At 38.2% G+C, this 23,765-nt stretch overlaps 1 long non-coding RNA gene across 1 annotated transcript; it reads right to left on the bottom strand.

The window, feature by feature from the left end:
• Positions 1-19,361: 19,361 nt before the first annotated feature.
• On the bottom strand, positions 19,362-23,059 carry LOC137072030 (uncharacterized). The gene is made up of 6 exons (XR_010904589.1): positions 22,438-23,059; positions 21,860-21,952; positions 21,108-21,250; positions 20,804-20,925; positions 20,177-20,290; positions 19,362-19,736 (listed from the first exon to the last, which is right to left on the bottom strand). It is a non-coding gene; the product is annotated as an uncharacterized lncRNA (long non-coding RNA).
• Positions 23,060-23,765: the final 706 nt, after the last annotated feature.

The raw sequence follows: 23,765 nt of genomic DNA, 5'->3' as shown, positions 1-23,765 counted from the left end.
AAACACGCCCCATAATCACAGACCAATGAAGCAGTTTCAGACTCATATTCTGACTAGAATTGAGTATGACCACGTCAGGCTAAAGAATGACTGCACAGTCACCTCTACTCTGAATATTTTCAAGATCATTTGAAATAATACAACGTATACATTGTAATAAAACATTAAGACAGTAACATAAAACATAAGTGTTCAATGCTTATATTTTTAAGCTTTTTTTTTTAAGCTTACATATTTAAAATGTGTAATATTAGACTATTACTAAGGGAAAGGCCATCATTTATTATAGCATGTTATTTTAAAGCACATATAAAACACCTACATCACATCCCTAAATGCATGGCATCTACTACTGTATAGATGAATGTGCTTTTTTTTTAAAGATCAGTAATGATTATATCCTTGTTTTGAAATAAAATAGTGTATTCTTCCTTTCCTGATTTAATAATTCATCAATCAGAGGGTTAAATGCTCTACCTTATTTACACCACTGTGTTGATCTATAGCAGCAAACATCTTAGGTATCACTCAATCATTCTTTCTCAGTCGTTACCAGTGAGGTGTTGGACATTTCCCACCAGGGGTGAATGGCCCTGCAAGGCAATCATATCAAATCAACCGTACGTCCCTAGCAGTTTCAGCCACACCGCCTTAAAGAGAAAAAGAAAACAACAACTCTGGCACCTGACATGCAGGGACGAGGTAGTGATCATAATCTTAAACAGGTGAACCTGCGTAAACACACAGCAAATTAATATTTAGCATTTGCATGATAAACACCATTTATTGGACAGGTCTAGAGAAGCTGGGACTTTAAGACCAGATGCGACCTCATGCTTTCTCCTGTGTCACTCTCCCCTGCCACGGACACAAATCTCAGTCTAACGTTTGATATAAATGCACTCTGGCATTTCTGAGGCTTCTGGTTGAGTGTTCACAAGAGTAAACTGCAGAGGGATGAAACGAGACTTAATGAGATTTGGAGTGTTCGGATCTCACTAACCCTCCTGCCATCTGCTTCCCCTGAACGCAGGCCTGCCGAACCCATATGACAGCACTGGACAAATACAAGCGCTAATGCTCTTTTAATGAGTTGTGCCATGCGAACACACGTACTGACTGTAAACACAGACTCGCGTGCTTACAGTTGCCGTGTGTGGTTAAGGATAACGCACAATGAGCATCTCAAACTTGCGAGTCTGGGAATGAAGACACGCAAACATGAGCTACAAATAAGTGGTATCAATTGAGCGGTTCACATACTCAGTGCATACTCAAACACTTGTGTAATTAATTTAAACTCCAATTACTGGGATCAGCCTTAGGTTTCAGACAGCCCACCCACAGAATGTTCACTGACCGTCTGATGAATACTGCATAAAAATGCCAAGACCTTTCTCAGAACTGATAGCTATAATCTGATTGGTTGATCCGAGAGTCATGGTGCAAGGGTTTTTATTAATCTGATGGGACTTTTCATTGTGTTTTTTAGGCTGCCACATTTAACACTTCTAACTTGGGCTGGTTATAAATATAGTTATTTAAATAGATGCCTTTCATAATATTATCTGGATATCAATTCCTAAACTTTTCCTGTAAAAAGTTTTTGCTTATGGTGCCACTGCTGCTGCACTACAGCAAAAGTTACATTTTACAGAAGTTTACAGTCTACATTTAATGTGATTAAAAGGGCCTTTAACACACACACACACACAAAAAAAAAAAGACAGAAAAATACATCTTTCAGTTTAGCTGTCTTCACAAATTGACATCACAGTGTAACTGGTATAGTATGATTCATGAAAAAGGACTCATATAAACAGGATCTTCTTAGTGAATCAACAGCACAAACCGGTGTAGTCTGATTTTAGTTCTGAAACAAATTAGTTACTGTATTTCCATTCAGAGATTTTACACTTTCATGAGCAATTATAACCGAGGCAATATCCATTCCCAGTGTAACATTTATCCACTGAGAGGCGAGGTTGAGAACTCAAGTGTAGTTTATTATTTTAAACTTAACATAAATCAAAATCAAAACATAAAACAAAGACTGGGCAAAACTAAACAAAAGAATTGACTAAACTTGAAGTCACTTGACATAAAACGGACTCACCAACAGTGGTTACAATGACAATATCAGACAAACACTACGGCTAACATGAGGGTTTAAAGGGTTAGTTCACCCAAAAATTTAAATGATTTCATTATGTACAGGGACTCAAAAGACACAAAAGTAGCAGCAGCAGGAATCCTTGTGAAGACCGGGAGAAAGTGGCAGGCGCAAGAAGCCGTCACTAAAGCTGAGGCACGACTAAGGCACAAAACGCTGCTGGGCTCCGTGGCAATGGGAAGAGCAGGTCTTGGTTGTTTTCCCAAGCCACGTCACGATCTGGCTCGTGGAAAAGAGAGGCACAGACTGATTCAGGACGAGATACGAGCAGAGGTGGAGGAAGAACGCTATACCAAAATGGCCAGTATGTCCAAACAAGGAGCGTGGACCAGGTGGGAACATGCAGATCCACGCAGAATAACCTGGGCAGAGCTCTGGAAAGCAGAGCCATTTCGGATCAAGTTTCTTGTCCAATCCGTCTATGACGTCCTCCCAAGCCCAGCCAACCTGCACACCTGGGGCCTGGTAGACACTCCCGAGTGCAAGCTGTGCCAGAAGAGGGGCACACTGGAGCACATTTTGAGCAGCTGCTCAAGAGCGCTAGGGGAAGGGCGGTATCGCTGGCGCCACGACCAGGTGCTAAAGGCCTTGGCGGACTCCATCTGCACAGCTATCCAGCTCAGTAAGACCCAGGCAGCCCCCAAACAGACAATCACCTTCATTAGAGCTGGGCAGAAAGAACAATTCCATCGGCATAGCTCTACGGGGGGGCTCCTCTCCACTGCTCGTGATTGGCAGCTTCAGGTTGACCTTGGAAGACAGCTTAAGTTCCCAGGCAACATCACAGTCACTTCTCTCCGCCCAGACATGGTGCTAACATCTGAATCTACCAAGCAAGTGGTTATCCTGGAACTAACTGTCCCCTGGGAAGACCGTATTGAAGAGGCCCACGAGCGCAAGAGGGCTAAGTACGCAGGGCTCAGCTCGGAGTGCCGTTACAACGGCTGGAAAACTCACTGTGAGCCAGTCGAGGTCGGGTGCCGAGGCTTCGCTGGCCACTCACTCCTGCGAACCCTCAAACTCCTTGGAGTGAAAGGACTGCAATTGAAAAAAGCCACCACGAACATCTTAGAGGCCGCAGAGAGGGCTTCCCGGTGGCTGTGGATCCGCAGGGGGGATCCGTGGAGCAACATGCCACTTGGACACAAGCCGGGGACTGATCACCCCCGGTTGGGTCGCCCGGGTGAGGGTGTATGAAGATTTAAGACCCGAAACACCCCATGACCCCGGGTTTTTCACTGATGACGTGTCCAAGTAGCACCAGAAGGTGTATTCAAACTCTACTCATTAATTACTCACCCTCATGTCGTTAGACACCCGAAAGACAAAGGAACACAAATTAAGATATTTTTGTTGAAAGCTGATGGCTGAGAAAGGCTTCAGAAAGGCCTCCATTGGCATTTAGTACATTTCCACTGACCCACTCACAAGTCCTGACAGCAGTGACCGTGGAGATCCACTTTTGTGACATGACTGAAGCGATGTTGTGAAGCTTCCCGTCATTTCTGCGTTCAAATCGGTTCAAATGCAGCGCTGCCTTCCCGGAATGCTATGCGGCCACGTTAAAGTAATTTGATGTCACCCATAGGAATAAAGTGGAGCGTGGCATGACAGAAGTGTTCACGGACCTGCAGCTGAGAGCACTGTTTATGGACGTGCTTTTGCGCTCTCGCTCTAGTCACGCGTGCGCGCACCCTTCCGGGAGAAGAGCCCGTACAGCCCATACAAGGACATTCCGCTCTGTTGATGTCAAGCGGACCCATACACAAAAAAAACACAGAAATACTCCATCAAACGTCCAACATTAGTTTTTGAAACTTTGTCTATGTTTAGGATGGGAATCCAAGTCTTTAACAGTGTAAAAAGCTCAGTATGCATGAAACAGCATTTCACCCCCCCTTTAAAAAACATGAAACATGAACCATAACCCAAAACACCCTGTGACACCCAGTTTCAATTGCAGTATGGTAATCCAATATGGTGTGTAATGCAATGAGAACAAATAAGCCAATTAGCAATAGCACAAATAATACAGAGGTTCAGAAAATAACACAGAATATTTTATTTATATATATATATATATATATATATATATATATTATATATATATATATATATATAAAACAGATTAATCCTTATTAAAGTTACAAAAGTTAACAGTAATGATACAGACAGAAGCAGGTTTATTAGCATGTCGTCCCTTTAAAAGCTAATGCAGAGATTAAATACTGTCACACGTGTTTGTTCTCATCTGTTTACATTCACATAAGACATAACTGACTATGCACAAGGATATTTTGACATAATATTTTTCCATTCAAGTGCAAGAAGATGTGAGAGAAATTAAATTCAGCATCTGTGCACTATATGAGTGTCCACAGATATTCCTAAACTTGTGTGTGCACACTATGTGCGCATCACAAAAAAAACAATGCACAAATGTCGTAGAGTTCTCTTTTCGAGGAAGAAACAAGGTCAACTCTATTTTGGATGCCTTGGGGTAAGCACACAATATCCCTTTAAAGGGGTCATGAACTGGCTTTTATTGTTTTTTATACTGTTGTCTGAGGTCAACTAATAACGTTTGTGTGGTTTTTACATTCAAAAATCCGTTTTTGAATGTAAAATCTGAAGCATGGTCAAGTGCCTTCTGCGTCACAATGAAGATGCTATAGGTGCCCCTTGGTGTCATTTTTCGACGCGCTGGGTGCTCCATTCATTTCAATAAGAAACCTTTGGCATCATACACAGATATTGTGTATGACCCAATATTCCCTTGGGTATGGGAATATCATGGTGAAATGTATTTTTTTATTGAAATTATTTATTGGTTTATAATTTTGCCATTATGAGTGTGCTTCTCAATTAAATCAGCAAGCATAATTTAATTTACATTTATTTTATTTACGCTATTTAGACACGTTTTAACACGTAACCCAACCCCACCCTATCCCCAAACCTACCCATTTGTATGAATATGATATAAAACTCAGGATATAACATACGACTGCATCCACAAGTTCGATTGATCAAACGATTGATTTGTATGAAGAAAATCCCCAAAAGCGATAGGCATCTCCATCCGCCAAAGATCATGAACACATCAAATTTCAAATATTGCCGCCCGTTACGTCAGGTTTCATAGTGAAATGTCATTGGCTCTCGTATGTCTTAATTGTGACCAATTGCGTCATTACGTCAGCATTGATTGTAAAATGTCATTGGCTCTCCTGTGTCTTGTGACCGATTGAGTCATGCTCAAGAGTCTTTTGAATTATTTGAATGAGAAATAAATCAGTTCGTTCACGATGCAACGGCATCATCATTTCAGCAATTAAAACATCAAGATCAACTCTTTTCTTCACATGAAGACATCGTATGGTTTTAGAAGACTTGGAATGCAACATGAGTTAATACTTTTATACTGTTTTGGTCATTTTTTGCAATAAATACTTGTGACTGTACATTTATTTTCCCGTTATGTGTTTTATATTGTTAAGATGTGGGTAGGTTTAGGGTAGGAGTTGGGTTGCTCCAAAATATTAAAGTAGCCTTTAAATATTAATAAAATCATGTCTGCTTTTACAAACGCAAAGAATTAAATGCATCTGTGTATGGCGCTAAAGGTTTCTTATTGAAATGAATGGAGCACCCAGCGCGGCGAAAAATGACACCTAGGGGCACCTTTAGCATCTTCATTGTGACGCGGAAGGCACTTGACCATGCTTCGGATTTTGACACCTTGGGAGTGAGAACGGGTTGGCATGCAGCAATGGAGACTTGGAAGTAAACGCCCACATCTAGGATTGGATAAGATTTGCATATTTAATGATCTTCAGCTCCCCTGTCAGTTCACATGAGGGAGGGCTTGTTTTAAAAGTGCCAAGCGGAATGATTCTTTTGACCACATGGCTAGTAAACGTTTTTAGTCGAACAAACACAATGATGTATTTTTCATCCACCTGCGGTTGATTAAAATCTTATGTTTGTATTACTTGGCCCACCCGATCTGTGGATATAAGCGCGCACCGCGGGCACGCGCAGATCAACAAAGGAATATTATTTCACTATTTGAGATTCACTCGCATGCCGACAGGCTTCCGTTTTGGTAGCGGTCTAGAAAACAGCCCCGGGACTACTATTACATAAAAAAGACGATTTACTCACATAAGTGTGTTGCACCATTCTTGTCGGATCCAATATAGAAGGCACAACATTGTGTCTGCAAATCCAGCACCTAAGATTTTGCAAACGATTCCGCAGTGAAATTAAGCGTTTGCAAACACACGTTCAATTTCTTCCCCACGTGAGCTGGAACTTCATTAAAAATAAATTAAGTAGTATCACACATTCCTAGTTTTAGGATCTGAAGGAAGCTTATGCAGTGACTGTGTTCTTCCACAATATCTTGCTCTCTTCTTTGGCATGTTTATTGCTGCTGGCTAGCGTGATCCGAACACCTCCATAAGTCGGTGGGCAGGGCTACTGAATTACACGTGCTTATAATTCTGTAGAGGCGGTGTTTCGTCAGTCGATGACGTCAAGATGCGAACACGAGCGTTTTCTAAGTCTGGTGTCAATAAAAGCTTTTTTTTTGACTAACAAGGACGTTTTCAGCTCTGAAACTTAAAGGGTATTCTTATATTACCATGACCTTTAATATATCAAAAGCTCAAGGAAAAGTTGATTTCTCAATTCATCACCCCTTTAAATTAATCACTGGAATCTGCAAAAGTTCATGCCATTGAATCTTTAAAAGAACAGCATGTAAACATGTTATCCTTGAGCAAATATATTCCACAGTGTTATACAGGATTTACCCATCCATTAACACAGCCAAAAGGGTATTCTCAAAAGATATTCTCTTTTCCCACAAACCACATGTTTTCCCCATTTAGCAACAGAGCTGCTCATGATTTTTACAGTACAAAATAAAAATAAATTCCATCTATTTGCATTCAGTGCTCACAATTATGTACAAAACAAAATAATCGTTGCTAATCCTTCATCACATTAAAATCTTCATATTGGTTAGAGTCTTTGTGCTGACCTCAATTGCATTGGCATAAATAATCACAAAGGGACTAGTCTTCATTAAAACTGCAGCAGAACTCAACAATGACTCCTTGCACTCAGAACAGTCTGTACAGACCTTTATTTCTGCCAGTCGCACAGTTTGATATGAAGCAAACATGGCAGTAGATGATTTCTCCCCCTCAAGTCATTCTGATGTGTCCAATCTCCAGATGACATATTGATAAGGGATGAATAACAAGACTGAAAATCTCTAAATCCGTCCAATTTTACTCTCACACCAGCTGCTGAGAGGGCTGGCACCACAGAGTCGAAAATTAATAAGGAATAATTGGCCATGACAAATCAGAAATTTACCATCAGACCAATTAAAGCCAAATCGGTTTGACATACTCTCACCTTCTGATTAGCAGAGGAAAGAGTGGAATTACTGGCGATTTGGCACATCTGGAGTCACTGTGGCAAGGGAGCAAGAAATATGGTGAAATCAATGAAAGCATCTTAAAAAGGGATTTGCAAGAACAGTGACAAGAAGTGTGGTTAGGAGGAACATGGAAGTGTAATTATTAAGTTCTGCTGGTGGCTAGAACAGGATAAACTGATAAATTCAGAATCGATTTTGAATTCAATTTTTAATGGTAATATCTGGTTGGATGCACATATTCCAACTAGATTTATCCTTAGTGTAACACCTATTTCATTTGGTCCCACTTACTAAAATAACTCAATGTAATGATTTGGACCAGTGTTAAGGTTTGGCTAAGGAGATGGAGTGTTATGTCAAAAGAAAGCATAGAAATGACATTATTAAATGCTAAAATTCGCATTCCTGGGTCTATATTACATAATTGAGGTTGCTTCACTTCAACCCGGGGACATGGAAATCAACCTGCGGGAAAACTTCAGACTTGGCAACACAGTGCAATTGAGTTTTGACATTTAACAACTAACTATGAGTCGCTCCGTTGCTCTGATTGGTTGTAGGTCTATCCAATTGATGTCTTTCCTGGTTCAGTTGAAACATGCCCCATAATCACAGCCCAACAAAGCATTATCAGACTCATATTTTGACTACATCTTTTCACATGATGTAATATAAATTTCTGGTGCCCCCAGAAAGTGTTTGTGAAGTTCCAGATCAAAACATCTCCTGGATCATTTATTATAGCTTGTCAAATTTGCCCCTATTTGGGTGTGAGCAAAAACGTGCCAGTGAGCTGCTGCTCCCCGTCCCCCTTCCAGCAGCTCCCAACACAATATTTCCATTTAACTTCAACAACAAAAAGAATCTCAAAAAGAATCAAAGATGGAGAGACTCGAGAAGAGGTTGCAACATTTCGACTGCACCTGGACATTTCTAAATGGTAAGTGGATACATTTATGCAGGGTTAGTTGTTGTGGAGTTACGTTGATTCAACTCATCGACTAGCATGTACTGTCATGTTATGTATAAATTGTTGTATAGGTGCTAGTGTGGGAACGTAACATGTCTGTCACCTCACTAGACAATGCATAATAAATGTGACTTTATGAATTATGCAGATGGTTAGCAAGGTTTCAGGATAAAACTTACAACAGAGCTATAGTCTCTTTGAATACAGCCAGAGACTATGGTAACTTTAGCCATGTTTGCTGTACAGCATTCTAGAAAGCTCCTTCAGAAAGGAAATTGGCAAACATTCACAAAATATGAAGTGCCATCCTTACTTTTTCTGGAAATGAAGTTATAGCACAAAGCATTGGTATTGACCCATCATTTATAATCTAGCATTGTACTGACCCTTGTAAGTGAAGCAATCATGCGTAAAATTATTTGTACAAATATGGTGGTCTCTTTGCTTCTCATTAAAGGGGGGGTGAAACACTCAGTTTCAGTCAGTGTCATGTCAATCTTGAGTACCTATAGAGTAGCATTGCATCCTGCATATCTCCGAAAAGTCTTTATTTTTTTAATAATTATATAAGAAAGATGCGCTGTTCCGAGTCTTTCCGAAAAAAGCCGAGCGGGTGGGGGCGTGTCGTGTGAGCGGAGCTAAATAATGACGTGTGCTCGCTGCTGCTATGTTGAGTCGAGTGCGTCGTAAAGCTGTGTCATCCCTAACAGCGGGAAAAACTTTATTCAAACTAAAAATATGGCTTTTAATCAGATACAGCCATACATCTATGATCCGGAATCAGACCCAGAGGCTGCTGTTGAACAGGAGCAGCAGCAAAAACTGTCTGTATGTGGTACAAGTTATACACTAACTATATAATATGCTTAGCGGCTTGTGTTATTTACATATTTATACTTGAATTATATCGTCGTATTTTTGTCTTTGAAGGTGTACATGTGGGAAGTGCAGTTGTGCACGTGTGTTTGTGTGTTTACGCGTGGTTTGTGTAGACAGTAAGCGGACTAAAAAAAACACAGACATTTGAAGCAGTCTCACTTACCCTTCTAACGTTGGGACTGCTCCATCATTCAGCATTAGGCGATCGGGAAAATCCGGCGTCGAGCTGGGCCTTGTTTATGAAACAGTCGGCACCGAAATGCAGCGAACAGATATAAACATTCGCGCAACTCAGTTGCTGATCCGGAAAAGCAAATTCCATCCACTGTTGCCTTACCGCGGGGTTTTGGGGGAATCTGTGCAGGACTGTCTTGGTCTGGCAACCAAAAACGCACTTTTTGATGTCATTGTTAATTGTGCACATTACCTGTGCAGCGCAGCCTACGAGCCAGCGCTTTGATGGGCATAGCCTGTTGCTTTCGCTCTCTCCCTTCTCTCTCACGCGCTTCCGGTAGAATTGTCCGTAAGGCCCATACAAGGAAATTCCGCCCCCATTAACGTCAAAGGGGACGCATGATCGCAAAAAACTTGCCGAAACTTATGACTAACCGGAAGTAGTATTTTTGACAAAGAAATACTCCCATCAAACGTCCACCTTAACTTTTGAAACTTTGTCCATGTTTAGTATGGGATTCCAAGTCTTTAACAGTGTACAAAGATCAGTATGCATGAAACAGCATTTCACCCCCCCTTTAAGGAGTGTGTATATGCTGAAAGGGCAGATCATGGTTGAGATTTCCCTACTCTTACATAGGAGTAGGGAGAAGTATGAAGCGCGTTATGAGAGATTGATAATGGTTAATGGGGATTATTAAAAATAACCATTATAGGCTGGTTGTTTACACTCACTGTGGACTCACGTCTGTGTTCAAACACTTTATAAAGTGAACATTTAACTAAATAAGCAATAAAATCTATCGACCACTCAACATACAATTGTCAAGAGAGTAGCCTATACCACTTGCTTTAAAATAAATGTCCACTAAATTTCGCTTTACATTCTTAAGGTTTTCACTTCTGTTGTGTGTGGTACATCTTATTTTCCTTTTGTAGAGGAAATCAAGATAGATCAGTCCTTATTTCAAACAAATTAAAGACAACAGTATTTCCTACCTCTCTGGTTGAGGCCTTAAATGGATCGCTCTTCCATTCTTGTCTTTGTTCTTTCATGGGGTTGACTTGCCATCTCCAAGAAACTGAAGAAATCCATTGATACATCAATAGGGGAAGGAGAAAAACCAAACCTGCATATATAAAGCAGATTCAATGTGATTAACACAGCCCTTTATCATAATGTTATTCAAATGTCTTATTGCATACTTTTTATACATACACACATTTTCTTCACATATGTTTTACAACATACTCCACAAACTCTTAAGTGATTTATGATTTTAAAGCAACCAATTTCACCTCACGCTCCATTCTGCAACACTGATAATTCACCGCAAAGGTATAGGCTAACACAGTATAACACTGAAAAATTTCAAATATTACACAAATCCAGACAGGAAAGCAAAGGCTTGTAAAGATAGTTCTCAACATACCATAACTGAGATCGGACAGAGACTGAAGGAACGGGAGGAACTTATATAGTGAAAAACAATGAGGATAATGACACACAGCTGACACAGATAAACTAATAATGATGGAAACCGGGGAGACAGATAAGTGGCAGGAAACAGACCAAAGGAACATGTGACACGCAAACAAACAAAGGCCAATCAAACTAAATTTAAATGTGACTGTGACTCAGGCTTTGTCACAAATGACACAATTCATTTTCGGTCTTGTGGACTTACAATGGCCGCTGCGTGTGCGTGTCCACTAAGTCGTCGAGACCACAGGGTGTCCCATTTGTTATTTTAGGTCTCAGAGGGGTGCTTGCGAGCCCCCTTTGAGGTCGATATGCGCCCTCGATGCGCACTTTTGCCAAGCCCGCACTGGTGATGCGGTGTACTTCTTCCCGGCACTCAAAGCGGCATTACATCATGAAAGTGCGGACACAGAGGAAGACCGTGAGGATTTAGGGTGCCAGTTGGGACAGGGCCACTATCACACTTTCAAGCAATGCTATCTGCACAATTAATAAAGATTCTGACTAACAGGGTTGGGCAAAAAATAAGTGAAAAAGATTGCAAAGGGTACTACATTAATATGGACCAACAGAAGAAAACGTTTGGCTTTTAATTTACTGCACTTTGTACTTTTTCACTCATATAGTACTCTGTTTGCTCCCTTCCTGTGTGTTATCCAAAATTGCACTGTAAAAAGCTACATGCTGTAATATATCTAAGAAAGGCAAGCAATGCCACCAAATGCAATAATTTCACTGTAAAACGGCTTATTCATTCAGACATGCCTCACAGACTTTTCTTGAAGCTCTCGGGTGATTCAGAATTGTATTTCAAACCAAAACATGTCAAAGAAAATCATATTAAGATGCAATACATGTAGTGTGTGTTGTGCGCCGGATCTGTTTGCAGCAAACACTGTGTTTTTGATATTATACAGGAAACCTTTCCACCAGCTTCCTTCCTCTCGATGCTGTGCTACACTGTTGCATAATTTTAACACTGTTTCCATGTAATCAAATAGTTTTACCGTTCATTTGAGGTTGTGTATGTGTGTGTTCAGGCACATGTCTTGCGGCTGAAACCATACTGCTCCAGGACCATTATCCAGAGAAAATGAAACACCTCTATACCGCCTGAGACCATGAACACTTCCCCAAACCCCCACACTGCGGAGAAAGAGCGAGAGAGAGTGGGGGAAAAGAATAAGATTTCCCTCTGAAATGAGGAAAACACAATACAAAGCTAAAAGCTGAAACTAGAAGAAAAAATATGACAGAATGTCAAAATTCTGAGAATCAGAACACAGCCTCTTCACCTTTAGACGCATTTTAAAAGACCAAAAGTATCCCAAAGCACTGACCACCTGCAGTTTGTTTACTGACCGCCTGATGTATATCGAACACAAAAATTGTGTTTTTCAAACAAGCAAGTTCTATTCTAATTGGCTGGCTGGAAGTTTGTGGCAAAAAAAAAAAAACTTTCAGAAAAATACAGAAATAGGTCCTCAGTAGCATGTAAAAAATAATATTCTCAAGCACAACTGTATTGTACAGTATATTGCAGTATACATTATATTGAGTTATATAATACTTACTTTTAAACTAAATGGAAATCTAAGCCTAAATTTTCCGTTAATTTCAACAGCGTTATACATTCAAAGACAGTTAGCACTTTGTTGTGCTACACATTGGTTAGACAACCTCTTTCTTTCTACATTGGCTATTTTTGACCAGAATAATCTGTAAAGTGGACCAAAAGTATTCAATAGTTAGAAGTAGCTCTTACACTTCATACTAAAATTAGTTTATTAAATATTCCGAAAAAGAATATTGGTTTTAAACTTTATTTGTTTAAAATGTAATGCAAAAATGTAATTACAACCAGCACATAATTAAACTGATTTCCGATCAAATAAAACGCTTTGTTGCAATGCAAAGCAAACAGATAAATGTCTCTACTTTCAGAGCGTCTTATCTAAATCATACCAGCTCACTCTTTGGGGACAGTTTAAACACAAACACTAAATGCATATAGTTTGCTGGGATTCATTTAGTATATGTCCATTGATTTATTCAACTGACATGCAAATACAGCTTACTACTTGTATTGTATGTGCATACTGCAATGATGCACTTCTCTACATGGGAATAAACTGCAATTTTTTGGTTAAAAATAAATAAATCAAAAATTACTGTGCTTGTAAGGCTGCACAAATTGTCCAAAATATTTTGATTATATATAATTTATTGATTAATATCTTAATAATAAATAATTACATTTTCATAACAACTGTAGATCTACAATACTTTTAAAGGATTCGTTCACTTCAAAATTAAATTTCCTGATAATTAACTCAATCCCATCTAATCTAAGATGTTCATGTCTTTCTTCAGTCAAAAAGAAAAGAAGTTTCTTGATGAAAACAACACAGTCTCACCCCTACTCGTCAAATGTTGCCGAACGGTCAAGGGACCCTGACGTCAGCTGTTGACGCACAGGGTACCCCTAAATCGCCATTTTTCGACGTACTGGGTAATCCACTGATTTCAATGAGAAACCTAGGACGTCATAAACAGACGTGTTGGGCATGTGCATGTTATCGTCATGATGGAATTTATTGGGTTATAATTTTTCCATTATGACATGTTGGAGTGTGATTCTCAATTTAATCAGCCAGCACAATTGTATTTACATTTATTTACGCTATGATACACGTTTGAAACAGTAGTCAAACCCCACCCCGCCCTAAACCTACCCATTTGCGTATTATATGATATAAAACACAGGCTGTAACAGACAACAGGCACACTTTATTGAAAAAGTCCAACTATTCCGAGGCCAAACGATTGAATTGTGCGAAGAAAAGACCCAAAAGCAATCACCGTCTCTATCCGCGGCGCGCGGCGCGCGGCCCGCGCCCGTGCGTCACACTGAAGACGCCACAGGTAGACCCCTCGGCGTCACGCGATGGACGAACTGGGAACCCAATTGCTTTCAGTGGGAAACCTTTGGCGTCAACATTAGACGGCAATTCTATCGGTATGAAATCGCGCTGAAAAAAGGCTTGTTCGACTTCACCTAGCGATGCGCAGACCGATCGGCGGCTGACTTAAAGCAGTGCATGCCGGTTAGAAATTTTGTCCGACTTGAGACAGCGCCGACGGCACGTGACTGTTACGTATGTCAACAAAGAACCGCGAGAGCGATTCGAGAGCAGGCGGCTGATGCAGCCGCTGCAGATTCTCACGGGGGACTGCAGGAGGATGCACAAGCTCTGATGACGACACAGCTGATCCACGATTGGCCGATTCGCCGTATGACAGCGATCACGTGCGTTTCGTGTTTATTCTGAAAACTTATGTCACGCTAATGCTCACAAATCATTTATTTATAACAGTAAAACCTCTTTTCATGTAGTCGCGATGTTATATTGTCATGTTTATCAAACTAAAACTGATAAAAACCGTTGACACCACTTCATTGATAGTGTGGTTTATATGTTGAACCTTTAATCTTGTCCAAACAGACGCTTTATTAAGCAGTATATAAAGTATTGGATGAAAATATCATTTGAAACATCTGTGTATTTGAGAAATTTTGCATTTATTTAACTTCAGCTGTGATAAAGTTTGCAAACACAGCTCAAGCGTCACCACGGGAAGCAGAAAGTGTCCGACTTCACGTCTCCGTTTGCAGCTCCTCCCCGCCTGCACTCGGCTACTCTCGCCGATCGCATGCATCCAGCCGCAGCCGATGTCGAACACACCTGAAGTCTCATTCAGAACACATCGCGATGTTTGGCATCAGATCACGTGTGCCACATGTTGGTGAGTAGTCATACATATTATGTCCTAATATTTGATATAAAGTATTTTCTGCTTGTCGTTATTGATCATGTTCAGTCACTGCATTGTATCTGTCATCATCTCCACTGAGGCTTTGCATTTCTTTCCTTTCTAAATAAACACACCTTGATAATAGGGTAATTTAACACTGTCACGTGACGTGCTATAGACCTTTAAACAGTTGTTAATATTTAATAATAATTACTAGTGTAGTTCCAACGTGGCATTTGTAGTAGAAGCACAATAAAATAAAATAAAACAACACTTGCCATGCGTTTACCACAGTATTGGTAGTTTTAATGTGATATTTGTTGTAAATAAACAGTAGCCACAACAATTACCATGCTTTAAATGCATTTTAATGTAAAATCCAAATATTGTTATTTAAATAGTATACTTTATAATGCTATATATTATATATTATGACTTTTTTCTCTCTTTCTATTTTTTTTTTTTTTACCTGAAAAGACCAAAAGAGCCTATCGGACTCAGTCAACCCATTCTTGTTTGTGGAGAAGTAACGGAGAAAACCGAAAGCTGCAACAGCAAATATTTGTAATGGTATGTATGAGTTGGTTTGAACCCTTTATCAAACATTTTATTTAGCATTTGTTGTTACTTATTCTTACAAATCCTATAGCTCAATCAGTAAGAACATATTCCCAAAGTCTTAATAATTCACAAGATTTAACAAGTTGTCAAATTCGTATGATTCTCGTACATATAGCTCTGAAAAAAATTAAGAGACCACTTAACATGGATTTCTAAATGTTAAGTGGTCTCTTATTTTTTTTTTCAGAGCTGTATTTGTATATGATGAGTTCAGATGCAAAAGCCTCAAAAAGCCACTTCGGTCACATGACATCAGATATTCGATTATTTTTTCTTAATCAGATCAGTTGCAATGTTTATAACGTCCCGTTTGCATGTAAATAATTTATGTGATCACAAAATCAAGTGAGTTATCTACATTTTCAAACAAATTCATATGATATAGCTTGCTATTATATACTTTTAATAATGGGAATGCACACATATCTGTGAACTTACTAAATAAATGTATTTAACATTTAATTATGCAACGTTTTTTACAGAAATAAATCCTACAGTTATGTATAAACTGACAACATCATCATCATGTCCTGTCCTGGGCACATTGGGCAACATGTGTCCTCCAACATATTCGATCTGTGGCCACGTTTTCACATCTTCTCATGGAACACCGGCATTGAGGTCTTCGTGAAACATCTGTCTCATATCTTCCTTGGTTTTCCCTTCTCGTGCGTCCTCCTGGTGGTGTCCACTTCATAAGTGTTTTTGGGTGTTGTTGTTTGGGCATACATGGGACATGTCCAGTGAAGTGCACCCTTTGCTCTGTCACAGTGTCTCAAAGTCTTCACGTGGAGTCTGTAGAGTCTTATGATCTCTTTGATATATGCAGAACCAATATTCATAAACTGTTCTTGATGTCTGCCTATGCCTTTATCATCAGGAGTTTTAGTGAAGGACATATCTATTGCCATCCACTAGTTCTAGTCATGCATTGACTTCATGATGCCATAGTCCAATGTATATTTCTGCATTTGTTGTTTGTTTGAACAAATGAAGATAGTGAGAGTTAATACCTTTTGAAATCAATAATTATTCATTAAAACTTTTATTACAATGGTCACTAAAGTACATGTCCACCATAACTACCTCTATCATTATTTCACTATCATTATATCACTACCTTGTTAATGTAACTGTAACATGAATGTACTTTATAGAAGTATTTTCTTACTGAAAATGGTTAACATTTACAATAATCATCAACTATTTTAATTGGCATTTAATTTAGTTACAATAAAAGTGAACAATAATCGCAAATATATAGTATTAAAGTTTAGAATGTAAAATGTTCTTTTTTTGCCTATATATATATATATATATATATATATATATATATATATATATATATATATATATATATATATATATATATATATATATGGGCACTACATTTGTATTTAAACTGTTTGACATTAAATATTGGAATATGCTTACAAAATTGTGTGCATTCATTGTGCTTTTGTTATATTTGTTTTAATTCCAAGAGTTCAGATTGTAAAGGATGGCTTAAAGAAGTTTATGCTTGTAGACCATTGCATAGAAAAAGGTTTCTCTTTCAAATATATTTATTATGCATCAGTTTAACCACACAAAGAAGACTTTCGTTTTAAAATGTGAGTTTTATTATTTAATTAGAATAAATAAATATTTAGCAGCCTAAATATTAAATATTTAAGGAATCTACCCATAGACAGTAAAAGAAATGGACACAGCGACCCCATTGACGTCTACGGCGAAATAATGAAGTCAACCTAGGGGCACTCACTTCCTGATGGCTGAGCGAACTGCGCAGGCTCAGACTGAGCTTGACGACGTAGATGTGACGTGAGCCTCCTGTCTGACAGCTGTGAGTCTTCTAGTAGATGTGGAAAGCGAAATCTGAATCACGTTGTTTAAATATTTTCTCCCGTTGCTTTTGGCTCACTATGGGCTTCTCCCCATTCTTCCCCCTTGACTTTATCAGACTAGTCTCCAGGACATGTCTCCACGTCCCCCCGACTGCCTCATAGACAGTAAAAGATTGCCTGGGAGCGTCTCCTCAGGTCTATACGGTAATTTCTCAACTGTGCGACAGGGTCGCGTTGGTTATGACGCAATCGTTAGCCTATTTTTACAAAAACAGCTTCTGCGGGGCGATAGTGTAAGATACAAGGTAATGGAGCCTTTTATACATTGTCGTGTTTCTTTAGAAATAAACAATGGACAAATGGAGTCTTTAAACGTCTCAGATGTAAAGTTATTCACTGTCAAAGTGACTCAAAAATGAATGGGAGTCAATGGGATGCTAACAGCAGGTGATGGCTTGGTTAGCAATGGCAGCCCCTAGGGGTGGAACGCTTTCCGAGCGCTAGATTACCCCCTTGAATCTACCCCTTCAGTTGAACCGGATGAGATGTGATATAATTTACCATAAATGGACAAGGAAGTGTGACGCCTCTGTTCAGCTGGGTTGTCATTGGCTGTGACTTTATCGCAGAACGCGCTGTGATTGGACTATCTGTTTTAACCATATAAAACGGCGTTTCATTTTACAAAGTATGTTTTGGTGTTATTATTACGTCAGTTATACGTTAAGCTAACTACAAAGTGTCGCTATGTTGTGAGAAATGACTCCTTTACTGAGAACCCAACCCTAACCCTAAGCATTTCAGCACACTTCTATGAACTACAGCGCCATGTTTCCCATTGCATTGATACAATGACAGATATATGGGTAATGTAGTTTAAAAGGTTTCATAATGAAACAATAAATGTTAAGTAAATTACATATTTAATGGACAACTGGATATTAAAATATGTTCATTGTGTAAACCTTTATGACATATATGAGGGCCAAGCTGATATTGTATATTTTACTGTGAGCACTTTTAAATAAACCTTTATGGCAGCTTTCCATATATGTCTGAAAACTGTGGCCAACATTATTTAGTAAACATTGCATATGCAGTTGTCCTGCCAATTTTCTCTGTGATACGCTAACCAGACTTTGAGTTAAAGCCATTTGAAATATGCTTTTTTTTTGCTCTTCCAGGGGCCACTACTGGGTCCCTGGAGGTGTAAGGGCAGTACAACATACACAGATCTATTCTCCTCATCACGTACAACAAACTTTGAGTCACATTTAAATATCAGAGTATTTTGTCTTTTCTATTCTAACGTCATGCTTGTGTACAGGTTTTGATATTGTAAGACCATCTGATGAAATACAGAAATATTTGAAAGAAATGTTTTAAAATAATAATTATTAAGTTTTCTTTTCTTTTATGGATAAACACTAATAAATATAATGGATGAACCTGCAACAACTTGCCATTATCCACTTTCCAGAGTAAACAAAAACTATTTATATTATTTACACTTCATTATTACTATTAAATATAGGACAATGCACCATTAAGTAAAATAACAAGAGACATTGTCACAATTTCATCTACACCCTCTTCACGTACCTGGCATCGAAAATGTGCATGCTTTAATTTTTATTGCAGAAGTAGATGTACCAGAATGATCAACATGGATCATCTTCAGTTAAGCTTGAAGTGTTTGTAATCCTTCCCTTTATTTCACTGAAAACTGACATACTTGTCACAGCATGCAAGTATATACAACTTTTTGGAGCATTGTACCAAATATAATATAACCAGATAAAAAATGTTTACTTCTCAAGTAAAATATTCTTGGTAATTAATAAGATAACCTAAATAAACTGGTTGAATGTGTATTTACTGTACCAAACACCATACACAATACTCACCATACTTTATCACTCAACACTTTATTGGAGGATACAGTATACAGTTAATAAAGTAGAATAAAGTCAAATAAGATTCAAGATAAATAAAAATGGGTTTTAAAAAACACATTAACATCATATTAATCCATTCACAGCTGCTGAAGCCACACAAATGAGTGCCACATAATCCCATCCAGTCAACTATGATACAGAAAACAGATTCGATATAGTGTTGGAAAATAATGATTCATTATTACAACTAGACTGGTTTCTGTCTTTTCCCTCTATCATGTTCTTCTTCTTCTAAACAGTTCGCCCACTTGTACCCTACAGTATAATCAATGTACAGATGATGTGATCACTGATGTTGTGTAGCCTTATTTCAACCAGAGGAAGAAGTCGTATAATCCGGCGTTCTCCAGTCCTGGTCTAAAAGTAAAACAACAAACACAATTCAGATTAAGTTTAATGTACAGTCAGGTTAACCTATGTTCTTCAGTAAACTCTCCACCTCAAAATGGGCAGAAATGCCAATTCCTGATTTAAATTTACAAAGCAGCAGTCAGTACATAAAATAATATACACATTGAAGCATTATGTATAATATTTAAGCCCATAATATTAGCCAAGTACTGAACAAAAACTAATTTACCCATATCAACAGCAACCTTTTAAACAGTAGATCTTTTAAAAGATCTTTTAGAAAGACATGGTCTCTTCTGAGCCTTTGTCAGTGATGCTAGATTTCTTTAGTTACTTGTTTCAAGAGCATCACTTTTGATAGCCTTTACAATATAAAATTGTTCAAATACTGCAATACAACTTTCATTGACAGAATTAAGAAATAGGTACCCAGGCACCAGACTTACCATGCTTATGAAGCACCCATGGCCATGTATAGTTCTCAGAGTTTTTGCCTCTTGTATTCCTCCTTGGCAGCACATCTTTTTCCTGTAGAATTTGTGCCTTCTCTTGCTATCCATCTTAAAACACAAATGCAATGTGTTTAGTCTGTGGAGTATAAGGCCTTGTTTCAAGCCAAAGAACTAACCAGATATTACACATAATTCAAAGAACATTTACTATTTGATTCCTAATATGTCCCAACTCATTATCTTCTAAAGCTACCCAGAACCATCCATGGTCTACAAAACAATGGAGAAATACATGGAGTTTATAACAACTAAATGCTTTTTCCCACACTTGTCTGCTTTTATCTAAGACAAACAGACAGTGCAGTTTTTAAGAACTGAAGGCCAAAAGTGTAATAATAATTGTATCAAAAAGGGAAAACAAATATTTACCATTTTAAATAAATCCAAGATACAGAAACTCATTTGCTTATTTTAGGAGTTATTAAAAGATTTAGACATGAATAATGGTACGTATTTTATCAGAGTAGAAAGAATGATCACTGTTGAAATGAATAGTCCTTTGAGAGATCAACATCAAATTTTGTACTACATATTACAGCATTGCTTCAATACAAGACATACCAATGGACTTGCGCACTTTTCTGTCTTCTTCGGGCACAAGATGTCCATCTTCCTTCCTCACCCTAAACAAATGACTTATTTTCTTAGCTTGCTTCGATATAAGGTCTGGTCTTTCTTCTCTTCTGTAAAACAAGAAAGTCTCACTTACTCTGTGCAAATACTATTGTTTTTAAAACATATAAATTAAGACAGTTACAATAAAGTTAATTTACCATAAGATTAAGGTGAGCATTTGATGATTATATATACTAAAAACTGTATATACTTTAGTATATATACTGATACTGATAATATTCAACTTTACCTGTGAAGGGCTGATTACGGCAAGATTCGCTGAGAATCACTAGAAGCTCTTGTGAGGGTTGACTCTTAAAAGAGCTGTTGAGTTTGATATTGTAGAGATCTTTTAAACAAAAATAAATAAATAAAAGTAATCTGCAAGTAATCCTGCAAGACAGAAAGAAAGAGGAAATTGTATTACATTGCATGCAAGTTGTGAGTTCATACATAACTGTTTCTTGCTGTAAAAAAACGTTGCATAATTAAATGTTAAATACATTTATTTAGTAAGTTCACAGATATGTGTGCATTCCCATTATTAAAAGTATATAATAGCAAGCTATATCATATGAATTTGTTTGAAAATGTAGATAACTCACTTGATTTTGTGATCACATAAATTATTTACATGCAAACGGGACGTTATAAACATTGCAACTGATCTGATTAAGAAAAAATAATCGAATATCTGATGTCATGTGACCGAAGTGGCTTTTTGAGGCTTTTGCATCTGAACTCTTCATATACAAATACAGCTCTGGAAAAAAAAATCAAGAGACCACTTAACATTTAGAAATCCATGTTAAGTGGTCTCTTAATTTTTTTCAGAGCTATATGTACGAGAATCATACGAATTTGACAACTTGTTAAATCTTGTGAATTATTAAGACTTTGGGAATATGTTCTTACTGATTGAGCTATAGGATTTGTAAGAATAAGTAACAACAAATGCTAAATAAAATGTTTGATAAAGGGTTCAAACCAACTCATACATACCATTACAAATATTTGCTGTTGCAGCTTTCGGTTTTCTCCGTTACTTCTCCACAAACAAGAATGGGTTGACTGAGTCCGAGAGGCTCTTTTGGTCTTTTCAGGTAAAAAAAAAAAAAAAGAAAGAGAGAAAAAAGTCATAATATATAATATATAGCATTATAAAGTATACTATTTAAATAACAATATTTGGATTTTACATTAAAATGCATTTAAAGCATGGTAATTGTTGTGGCTACTGTTTATTTACAACAAATATCACATTAAAACTACCAATACTGTGGTAAACGCATGGCAAGTGTTGTTTTTTTTTTTTTTATTGTGCTTCTACTACAAATGCCACGTTGGAACTACACTAGTAATTATTATTAAATATTAACAAATGTTTAAAGGTCTATAGCACGTCACGTGACAGTGTTAAATTACCCTATTAGCAAGGTGTGTTTATTTAGAAAGCAAAGAAATGCAAAGCCTCAGTGGAGATGATGGCAGATACAATGCAGTGACTGAACATGATCAATAACGACAAGCAGAAAATACTTTATATCAAATATTAGGACATAATATGTATGACTACTCACCAACATGTGGCACACGTGATCTGATGCCAAACATCGCGATGTGTTCTGAATGAGACTTCTTCAGCGCGATTTCATACCGATAGAATTGCCGTCTAATGTTGACGCCAAAGGTTTCCCACTGAAAGCAATTGGGTTCCCAGTTCGTCCATCGCGTGACGCCGAGGGGTCTACCTGTGGCGTCTTCAGTGTGACGCACGGGCGCGGGCCGCGCGCCGCGCGCCGCGGATAGAGACGGTGATTGCTTTTGGGTCTTTTCTTCGCACAATTCAATCGTTTGGCCTCGGAATAGTTGGACTTTTTCAATAAAGTGTGCCTGTTGTCTGTTACAGCCTGTGTTTTATATCATATAATACGCAAATGGGTAGGTTTAGGGCGGGGTGGGGTTTGACTACTGTTTCAAACGTGTATCATAGCGTAAATAAATGTAAATACAATTGTGCTGGCTGATTAAATTGAGAATCACACTCCAACATGTCATAATGGAAAAATTATAACCCAATAAATTCCATCATGACGATAACATGCACATGCCCAACACGTCTGTTTATGACGTCCTAGGTTTCTCATTGAAATCAGTGGATTACCCAGTACGTCGAAAAATGGCGATTTAGGGGTACCCTGTGCGTCAACAGCTGACGACAGGGTCCCTTGACCGTTCGGCAACATTTGACGAGTAGGGGTGAGACTGTGTTGATGAAAACATTCCATGGGTTTTTCTCCATAATGGATTCAATGGCAAACACCGAGCTGAAGATCCAAATCAATGCATTTTTAAAGGGCTCGTAAGGGCTTCAAAGGGCTCTTCATGATCCCAGCCAAGGAATAGGGTCTTAATTAGCGAAACCATTGGCCATTTTATAAAATTTTTACATTTCTATACTTTTTAACCACATATGCTTGACTTCATCACGACACGTGACGTCATCATGTCGGAAAAGTCGCGTGGGTGGAAGTACCAACCCAGTGTCAAAAACTCCATCTCATGTTCTCCTCCTTTTTTAATTGTCCTACATTGGGACAATGTAGGACTTTGTTGTTCTATCTTTATTTTTGTAAAGGCCGATTGGTTTAGTCTTTGCACGTTCGCTTTAACACTGGGTCGATACTTCCATGTACATCATGGACGTGACCTTTCTGATGTGATGATGTCCTGAAGAAGCCCAACACTGAAGTTGAGTATTTAGGGTTAAAAAGTATATAAATGTTGTTGTTGTTTTTTAAATGAACGATTGTTTTACTAGAGAAGACCTTATACCTCGGCTTTTTAAAAGAGCCCTTTAAAGCCCTTTGCATTAATTTGGACCTTTAACCCATTGTTTGCCATTGAG

This window comes from Pseudorasbora parva, chromosome 3 (assembly GCF_024679245.1).
Source record: "Pseudorasbora parva isolate DD20220531a chromosome 3, ASM2467924v1, whole genome shotgun sequence".
NCBI classification, from domain to species: domain Eukaryota; kingdom Metazoa; phylum Chordata; class Actinopteri; order Cypriniformes; family Gobionidae; genus Pseudorasbora; species Pseudorasbora parva.
This window is presented reverse-complemented; position numbering and strand designations above follow the sequence as displayed.